This window comes from Spinacia oleracea, chromosome 1 (assembly GCF_020520425.1).
Source record: "Spinacia oleracea cultivar Varoflay chromosome 1, BTI_SOV_V1, whole genome shotgun sequence".
Classification (NCBI taxonomy): Eukaryota; Viridiplantae; Streptophyta; class Magnoliopsida; order Caryophyllales; family Amaranthaceae; genus Spinacia; species Spinacia oleracea.
Genome location: NC_079487.1, coordinates 123013578 through 123021690, shown reverse-complemented (window position 1 = coordinate 123021690; position 8113 = coordinate 123013578). Strand labels below are relative to the sequence as shown.

The 8113-nt window shown below is 35.2% G+C and overlaps 1 long non-coding RNA gene across 2 annotated transcripts; it reads left to right on the top strand.

Annotated features, from left to right (window-relative positions):
- The first annotated feature begins 433 nt into the window (after positions 1–433).
- LOC110794605 (uncharacterized) lies at positions 434–2945 on the top strand. 2 transcript variants are annotated; one of them, XR_008926200.1, is made up of 5 exons: positions 434–958; positions 1069–1114; positions 1240–1334; positions 1846–1909; positions 2853–2945. It is a non-coding gene; the product is annotated as an uncharacterized lncRNA (long non-coding RNA). The 2 variants fall into 2 exon arrangements; XR_008926199.1 differs by having other exon boundaries at positions 1237–1334.
- Positions 2946–8113: the final 5168 nt, after the last annotated feature.

Sequence of the window (8113 nt, the reverse complement as noted above, 5' to 3'; positions counted from 1 at the left end):
TTCAACATAGAGTAAAAACTGAGACATGATTTGAACTGAATCTGTTTTATTTCTCATAAGATGTGTCCAAGTCATCCTAGTGTAATCATCAACAATTGTAAGGAATTGATTACATCTAGAAGTATCTAAAACAGAATATGGACCCCATACATCAATGTGAATGAGTTCAAAAGGTGTAGTGGTTTTGATACAACTAGATGAAAATGGAAATCTAGTTTGTTTGGCTAGTGGACAGATTTGACAAAATGATTCAGCTAAACAACCATGTACATCAACACCTTTGAGACCTTTTATTTTTCCAAAAGACATGTGACCAAGTCTGAGATGCCACAACTTGGCTTCTTGTATTGCTGCTGGTTTGGCTGCTGAAAGAGCATACTTATGTGAACCTGGAATCTTGTCTGATGCAAAGAGATCTTGTAATCCCCCGTAATTTTATACATTTCATTTATATATTTTACCGTATATTTAATATATTTAAATAAGAATTTATGAATTTTGGAAATAAATATATAATTAACATATATTTATTTATTACATATTAATATTTTCAACGATTTACGAAATCGAAAATGATTTTAGAATTTTAAGTAGAAAAGAATTTGAATTACGAAAATTGATTGAATTTAGAAAACGATCCTATTCAGTTTTGGATTCGAATCATAAAAGCTAAATCCTAATTCTAGCCCACTTGGGAAAGCCCAATATTAAAACCCAAAACTCAAACCCTCCCTTTACTCTAATTCACGTAAAACAAAAATAAAAAAAAATAAACAAAGCCAAAACCCCATTTGAACTTCACGTGAAAACGCAAAAGAGAAAAAAAAAAAAAAAAAGAAGCAAAACCTATCTCTCATTCAAACTCACGTAAACTAGCAAACCCTCAAACCTTGGTACTCTCTGCCCAGCCGCCAGCCACCATACACCCGCCGGACCTCCACCGTCCTCGTCACAGCCGGTAAGCTCTTCTCCGTCGTCCTTCCTTTTCTCTTTCGTTCCCCTTTTCTTTTCGTTCTTCTTTCTTCGTTTTCACCCCTCCTCACGTGATTATGCTTGAACCTCGCACAGCCCCAGCCGCCGACCACCTACCGCCGCCGCGACCGCCAGCTGCACGGTAACCTTCTTCTTCTCCTTCGTTCTTCTTCCTTTCTCTTTCGTTCGTCTCTTGCAGCTTCGCTACCCTTCTCACGATCTTTTTCGCTCTTGCTCTCCTCGCTCGTTTTGGTTTTTGCGCAGCAGCAACCGAGTCGCGCCACCCTCTCCTTGCTGTCGCCGAGCAGTGCTGCCGCCTCCGGCCGCGCCTCACCGCCTGCCGCCGTCGTCCTCTCTCGTCGGTTAACTCTTAAAACCCAAAGCTAATCTTTTTATATCATATGTATTAATTTAAATATTGTTGGAGTGAATTAAAATTATGATTTTTAAGATTTATTTACTTATTTCAGATTTTAATATTTTATGATTAAATTATTAATTTTCAGATTTCATACATTGATTGAAACGAGAATTTAAATTAGTTAAAGCGGGAATTCTAAGTTTTTAATGATGTTGGATCATGGTAGAATGATTTGGAATGATTAAAACTATTATTTTTATATTCTAAGCGTGGTAATTTGGTGTTGGGGAAGTTTTTAAACAAATTTATATGCTTGAAATTTAAAGTACGATGTTTGCAAAGAATTTTCAACGGATTTCAATCACTAATTCAATAATTATGATGCTAAGAAATCAAATACTCAAGTTTTGATATTGGGGAAAGTTCTAAATATGTTTAGGATGTATTTAGAATGCTTTGTTATTGTTGTGAATGTTTAGAAGTTGACTGTGAATCCTTGTTGGTTGTTTTAGGCGGAGAATTCTCCTTAGGCGACTTTTGAATTATTAAAGTGGTCTTGCAGTTTGTTTACACAAGGTACGTACATACCTGTGTGCTAATTGTTGAAACCATGTTGAATTATTGATGAACTTGGTTATGTTGATGTTGTTGATGAACTTAGTCAGGTTGAAATTGCATGTTTGATACTGTTGGATGAACATATTAAACCTTTATTGCATATTGAGGATTATAACATGTTAGTATGGAAGATTGTTGCAAACATGTTTGATTGGGAACACTAGATTATTTAGTATATAATTCAGATCAGTTAATTGTTGTTCCCTTTTTAGCTTTTCACTACTTTATGAGGGCGGAGGACCTTATTTAGTAAGTTGAAACCTTATACCCATATTCAGGGGTTGATCAGTATTAAAGAAAAGATTGGAGTTAATTGGAATGAGTCTTGTTTGATGCCTTTGTGGTCACTTACTCAATTCCAAGATAAAAACAGTTATAAATAAATGTGAGTTGCATGCCTTATGTGATTGTTGAGTCATAACAGGGTGTCAATTTGTAAATCATGTAAAGTGAAACTGAGTAGCAATAGCTTTAGACTGTGCACGTCTAAAGTGACGGACAAACAGGAGTTGGGGTTCATGGTGGTAGCCCATGGCCTTTCATTCGGACCGGATTGATCACCGCGTCCTATTTTCAGTCAAACGTTCCTCGATATCGCAGGTCACTGAGGTTACGGAGTCGCGCCCGTACCTCGCTTAGCTAGAAAACTCGGTCCATTGCCTATTTCAATTAAAATAATATTATTGTTATAAAAGTCTAGTCCAGTCTAGCCTAGTCTAGTTAAGTATGGTCGTCAGATTATCATGCTTTGTCTGCCCTTAATTATGTTTAATAGTATCATGTTAGGATTATTATTGTTTTAGTATGTAGTACTCAGCTTTGCTGATTACGTGCTTTGTTTGTGTGTGTTGATCATGGCTATGCCTTATTGATCCTGTGATGACCCAACTTTGGTGAGCAGTCTCTAAGGATCAATAAGCGTTGCCCATCTACAGGTTTGAAGATGATGCATCATTGGGATCGGGATTAGAGAGCTTGTAGTTATATTTGTTTTATTAAATGATTTGGGTTGTTAACTTATATTTGAAAGTTGTCGTACTATTCGTATTTCCTTATTTCCGTTAATTGGTTTTGGACTTAGTATGTAATCGATTATTTATGAACTTAAAAGTTAGTTTTATGTTTTCCGCTGCAAAATTCTGAATAAGCCGTACGTTTTCACACGGGCGATAATGCCTTAATAATTCTCTATAGTTATATTTATAAAAGGGTTGTTTTAGAAAAAGGGAATTGTCGGGGTGTTACAGATCTTCACTTAGGCTATACAGACCTCTCTCCAACTTACCAAGCAGAGTATGCTTGTTCTTGGAAGGGTCCTGAAGATAACATTCACCATTTGTAAAATAGATTGAACATTTAGTGTCACAACAGAGTTTAGAAATGGATATCAGATTAAACTGAAACTTTGGGACATGTAAAACATCTCTGAGAACAATGTCTTGACTTAACTGTATTGTACCCTTATGTTTTACTCTTAATTCAGTTCCATCAGGTATAGTGATAGTGTGTTGGTCATCATGTACACTCTCAAATGTAGTGAAAAGTGACATATCAGAACACATGTGATCACTGGCACCACTGTCTAGTATCCATTTTCTTCTGAAATTAGACAGAAAATAAAATGTACCTTTAGGTTGGGAACTGGTTGCTAATCCAAGTGAGTGAGAGCCAGTATTCTCAACTTGATTAGCAACTTGCTGGCTTTGTAGGCATTTCATTAATTGAGTGTATTGCTCTTCTGTAAAAGTAGCATGAATCATCCCTGCATCTGCCTCCTCTTGAGTTTCTTTGGAATTAAACTCATCCAGTTGAGCTGCTGCTGCTATTCTCTTTCCTTTACCCTTAAAGTCCTTTGGATAACCATGGAGTTTCCAGCATTTATCAATAGTGTGATTTCTCATCTTGCAATGATCACAGAACAAATTGTTCCTGGTGTTGTTGAAGCTTCTATACTGGTTTCCAGATCCTGAATTTTGTGGATTGGAACTTGAATTGTACTGATTCTTGTAGATTTTATTGTCAAATCTTCTTGCATTGAATGTTGTGGACTCTGATTGCACTTGAACTCTGTGATTATGTACTTCCTTTTGCTGTTCTTCCTGAAGTAAAAGACCATAGGCTTTTGAAATCGTAGGTAGAGGACTCATCATCAATATAGTACTCTTAGTATGTTCATACTTTTGACTCAATTTCATCAAAAACTGAATCAACCTTTGATTTTGCTGTGTTTTCAACAATTTCTGAGTGAGTGTGCAACTACAGCCTGTGCAAACACAAACAGGTAAAGGTTCTAGTCCATCCAGCTGATCCCACTGAAGTTTGATCTTGGTAAAGAAACTAGCAACAGCTTCATCATCTCCTTGTGTTAAGTCTCCTAACTGTTGTTGTATAGTAAATAGTTGTGGTCCAGATTCTCTGCAATATCTTTCCTCTAAATCGAGCCATATTGCTCTTGCAGTTTTGAGGTACAGAACACTTCTTGCAACTGAAACTTCAAGTGAGGCCAATATCCATGAAATGACCAAGTCATTACACCTGATCCACATTCTGTAGTTTGTAGAATTAGTTGCTGGTTGATTCAGACTGCCATCTACAAAGCAAAGCTTATTCCTAGCAGACAATGCTATCATCATTGATCTTCTCCAATCACTGAAGCTTTTTCCTTCACCATCAAACTCAATATTCAACAATTTGGTGGTATTCAAATCACTATTACTGAGATAGTAAGCAGAATTAGGATTTTGTGATGAATCTTGCTGATCTGAAGGCATTTTGTTGTTGTGAAATCACAATTTCTCTGAAGATTTGATTAAAGAATTAACAGGAAAAAAGAGAAAGAACGCAGGATCGATTGATCACTGCTCTGATACCATGTTAGAACTCACCATTTAGGTTGAGTTTGTTGCTTGAGACTGATCATCAGTAAGCATTGAGAGAAAGAGAAATCAGAGAACTTTAGAGAGAATTTTATTTATTTCAGAACGAATGAATTGAATTGATTACAGAAGCTGAGTAATCTATAAATACAATGTGATTGGTGATGTGTTCCAACCAATGAGAGAGCTACAAACTTACACATCAGCAATTACAATTATCAGTGCAATATTATTACAACTGAGATGTACTAACAGACTGCTAACAGAATTCCTAGAATATAGGATAGGTAGTTAGAGCTGACGTCATGGCTTCTAGAATATGCTGAGGTTTGTCAGCATGCTGATGAGCTTGAACAAGGAATGGCTTCTGCTTCTGTGCAGCATGCTGTACACCAACATGTATACTCGTAAGAATCGATATACTTTGTATAAAATTTCTAAGATTCTCTCTCTTTTTGTTTTTTTACGTATTTTTCTTGGACGTTGTAGTTTGTTCATTACATTAAAAATCTTTTCTTTTATATTATCTTATAATTGTTTTAATATTTTGTCAAAAATTATGTCAAATGATTATTTTAACCAATTAAATTTATTGAGACATTTAATCTTACTCTTTTTTACTAGGGCATAAAACTCTTAATTTTTTCTCAATGTCAGATTTTGGGTAAAAGTGAAAACATTATAAATAAACGTAATTTGCTTTGTTTAAATAAAAAATATTAATCTACATTAACTAGTCGTTAAACCGTGTGTAATACCAAATTAAATCTAAAAAACAAAAAAGACGAAAAGAGTTGGAAAAAAAAGGGACGAAATGAGTATATAGGAATATAGCAAGATTGATATCGTTAACTACGATGTGTGGAAATTTAGGATTAATTAATTGCTTTTGTTATGTTCGACTTACTTTGACTTATTTAAGACAAAATAAGCTCAGATAAGTTCAGTTAAGTTCAGAATAAGTTCAACAAAAATAAGTTTTTTTCCAGACTTTACACACACAAATAAGTTTATTTCAGATAAAATGAATTTTATTTCAGATAAAATAAGTTCAGATAAGTTCAATTAAATTCAGATAAGTCAAAATAATTCCAAAAAAAAACCTTATTACAACTTCTAAAACAAACGCCTTTCAAATTTCAATGGAATGAAGCTCCAAAAAAGAGGGCATCAAAATTCCAAGCCAGGGTGGACAATTCTCGAACGGAAGAATTATACGAAGATGTAATACTAAAACGTAACGACTAACGAGATTGATGTTTGTCCACTATTGTTTGCAAACATTATACGCACCAAACAAACAAACGAATGTGCAATGCCCCACTTGCTGCCATGTGTCGAACTACTATTCTTTTCAACTTTTTTTATACAGTGTATTATATTAGATTTCATATTACATATTCTGATCCTCCTATTTATTTACTCCCTCCGTTTTAGAATACCTAAACCGATTTGACCGACACAGTTTAATACAATGTAATCGACTTATTATTTAATTAGATGATAGCTAATATTAGACATTATTTTAATACAAAAAGTAGAAAATGTGTCAACTTTTTAAAAGGGTAGTGGGGAATAAATCGTTTTTTAATGTTTTTTTAGGGAGTAGGAATAGAGGTGGGTCCATAAGTAAATATAATATTAATAAAAGTTTATCATTTATAGAAACGATGTGAGTAATTCGGGACGACTTTATAAAGAAAGCGGTGCGAGTATTCAGGGACGGAGGGAGTATGTTATTAAGCCAAAAAAGTAAATAATTTTCAAATAATTTAGGAAATACTGGGAAACGTTGCCTTTAATCTTGATAGTTATCTCTCAGCGTACTCAACACAGACCTCAAGTGTTTAACATGATCTTCTTCACTCTTCGAATATACTAGGATATCATCTATGAAAACCACTATAAACTTGTCCAAAAATGCATGGAATACACGGTTCATTAAGTCCATAAATATATACTGCAGGTGCATTGGTTAACCCAAAAGACATAACAGTGAACTCATAATGACCGTATCTAGTCCTAAATTTAGTTTTTGGTATATCGTGATATGCGATTCTCAATTGATGATAACACGAACGCAAATCGATTTTTGAAAAGATTCCTGCTCCTTTAAGCTGGTCAAACATGTCATCTATCCTATGCAAAGGATATTTATTCTTGATTTGTGACCTAATTGAGTTCCCTGTAGTCTATACATAGTCTCATACTTCCATCCTTCTTCTTCACAAACAAGACTGGTGCTCTCCATGGCAATGCACTAGGTCTGATATAACCCTTCCTTAGCAAATCCTCTAATTGACCTTTCAACTCACTCATTTCTGCTGGAGCCATTTTATATAGAGCTTTCGAAATAGGTGCAGTTCTAGGTAATATATAAATCTATGGTAAAGTAATTAGGTCGGTTGGGCGGAATTCCCGGGATGTCTTTCGGATACACGTCCAAAAATTCATTCACTAATGAAATGTCCTCAGGTTGATCATTAGTTACATGTTCGAGGTTTCTCACATTGCACAAGAAAACTGGGTTTCCTTTACTGAAGAAGGTGATGGTGATTTGAGGAGAGAGAAATCGAATCATTTCTCTAATGGAAGGATTCGGTTCAACAAGGTGGAGGAAGTGGTGCTGGCTGGTGGTGGTGCAACGAGGAGGCACAAGAAGACGGACATGAGAGAGGAGGGAATTGCAAGGTTGACCAACAACGTTTTCTGGTGAATTCAATTGATCGAAAAATTCCTGTTGAATTCAATTGAATTCAAGTGAAGAGGTTAATTAATTAGAAGGAGGAGAGAGGTTGTTTTTACTTGTGGCTGATGTTGTTATTGTTTCTTGGTGGTGGATGGCAAGTCGACGGAGCTGACGACACACGATGGTGAAGAGGCGGTCCTGGTGGAGCTAAGAAATTGACATCTATGGAAGAAACTGGAAGAAGAAATAGGGGAGAAAGAAAAGAAAAAAGAAAAAAAATGGGGTAGTTAGGAGTTTAGTGGATTAATTGGGAAAAAATGGGTTAATGGGTGGGTTAATTGGGTTAATCAGGGTTGATGATGTCATAAGGGTACTTCGTGTATTAAGTATTGAAATAGGGGTATTTTATGAATTTCTGAAAGTCGAGGGGCATTTGGTGAATTACGCCAAAATTCGGGGGTATTTCATGAAAAATCCGATTATTTTAATACCCCTCTCTTTACACTATTATAAAGTTAGGGTCTCACACTCTCTCACAATCAATTAAAAAAATATTCCACTATCTTCAATCACATATGTTTTTCAATAAATAATACC